At 40.7% G+C, this 1,862-nt stretch overlaps 1 non-coding gene across 1 annotated transcript; it reads right to left on the bottom strand.

The window, feature by feature from the left end:
- Positions 1 to 798: 798 nt before the first annotated feature.
- LOC122095110 lies at positions 799 to 961 on the bottom strand. The gene has a single exon (XR_006145035.1). It is a non-coding gene; the product is annotated as a U1 spliceosomal RNA (small nuclear RNA).
- Positions 962 to 1,862: the final 901 nt, after the last annotated feature.

The raw sequence follows: 1,862 nt of genomic DNA, 5'->3' as shown, positions 1-1,862 counted from the left end.
GGGGAAAGGATGTGAAGGAATAGAAGGAAGAAAAGAAGGAAGGGAGGAGTTATTCTGTATATTGTACTTGCTTAGCTATTTCATTAAGGTGGCTTCTCATTCCTTTTTCTTTTCTTTTTTTTTTTTTGTTCGGTTGTGGGGCTTGAACCCAGTTTCTGGATCCTGTCCTTGATCTTTTTGCTCAAGGCTAGTGTTCTACAATGAGTTACATTGTAACTTATGGTTTTCAGTGGTTAATTGGAAATAAGAATCTCATAGATTTTCCTTCCTAGGCTCGTGTTGAACCTTGATCCTCAGATTTCAGCCTTCTGACTCGCTAGAATTACAGGTATGAGCCATTGGCTCTGGTTACTCATTTGTTTTCTTTCTATTTGTAAGTCATGGGACTTGAACTCTGGGTGCTGTCCCTGAGCTCTTCAGCTCAAGTGAAGTGCTCTACCACTTGAGCCAGAGCCCACTTCTGGTTTTCTGGTGGTTAATTGAAGATAAGAATCTCCTGAGCTTTCCTACCTGGGCTGGCTTTGAACTGCAATCCTCAGATCTCAGCCTCTTGAGTAGTTAGGATTACATGTGTAAGCCACCTGCACCCAACTTCCTCATTTATTTTCTCATGGTGAGTTGTAGCTGATTTCTCTACTCCTTGTAGTTCCTAGAAACTACAAAGTAAGCCTAGAGGTACCTCATCCTTTACAGTATCCTTAGGAGCAAGTGACTGCTGAGTGCAGGAAAGGAGACGAGGGCAGTATAAAATAGAATGCTATTTATCTATCTATCCATACATCTACCTATCTATCTATCCAGAAAAGAGCATTAACACAGTCCCCCACTACGACAAATTATGCAGTCGAATTTCCCACATTTGGGGAAATCGCGGTGTCAGCACATCTGGAGTGCAATAGATAAGCCTTGCCCTGGGAAAACCACCTTCGTGATCATGGTATCTCCCCTGCCAGGTAAGTGACAATGATGACTTGGTATTTAAAAAACTAACAAGTACATGAGAGTAGTTCACATTTGTAATCCTAGCTACTCAGAATGCTGAAATCTGAGGATTAAGCTTTAAATACTAGATAAATTTTGCTGAATTTTGCTTAAAGCTCCTTTGGTGTTTTTAATTGTAGGTTCATTTATTTTCTTGTTTTACTGTTTCTTACTGTGACTACCAAAAAGGTGAGTGACTTCCGTTGCTTGTATTCCTGGATTACTTTGGAGGTGCTCTAAGACTTCATTAGAGGCCAGACTTGTTCTACTCAGTTGGGTAGCCAGCCACAAAGCTGTAAGTGACAATTCTTACAGTAAGCAAAATTGCATAAAATTAAAAATTCAGACACACACAGTTACACTAGCCATATTTCAAATAAAAATAGAATTCAAATTTCAGTGAATGTTAGTAAAGTTTTAATGCATTCATTCTATCTGTGTCCTCTGTCACACTGCCACAGAAGAATGTAATACTTACGGCATATCATGTGGCTCCCAAGGCCTGGACGTACTTTGTTCCTTTACAGAAAATGTTTGCCTGACCATGTTCCCTAATGAATATCATTTATTATGCAGAGCTACCCTCTTTTCTATATGCAGTTATTTCTCCCTCTCCTTTTCTCCCTCCCTCTCTCTTCCCTCACCCAATCTCTCCCTTTCCTTGTTTTAGGGATCAAAACTCATGCATGGTAAGCTGCTAAGCTGAATCCCAGCCCTGTGTATGATTTTGTGTTTGGTGAGGGGGTACTTTTTCAGGGCTTGAACTTCCGCCCTGGACACTATCTCAACTCCTCTTTCTTTCTTTCATTTTGTCAGTCATGGGGCCTGAACACTGAAATCTGGGCCTGGTCACTGTCCTTCAGCTCTTTAGATGAAGAATA

The sequence above is a fragment of the Dipodomys spectabilis genome, unplaced genomic scaffold, assembly GCF_019054845.1.
Source record: "Dipodomys spectabilis isolate Male_0828 unplaced genomic scaffold, ASM1905484v1 ptg000012l, whole genome shotgun sequence".
NCBI classification, from domain to species: Eukaryota; Metazoa; Chordata; class Mammalia; order Rodentia; family Heteromyidae; genus Dipodomys; species Dipodomys spectabilis.
This window is presented reverse-complemented; position numbering and strand designations above follow the sequence as displayed.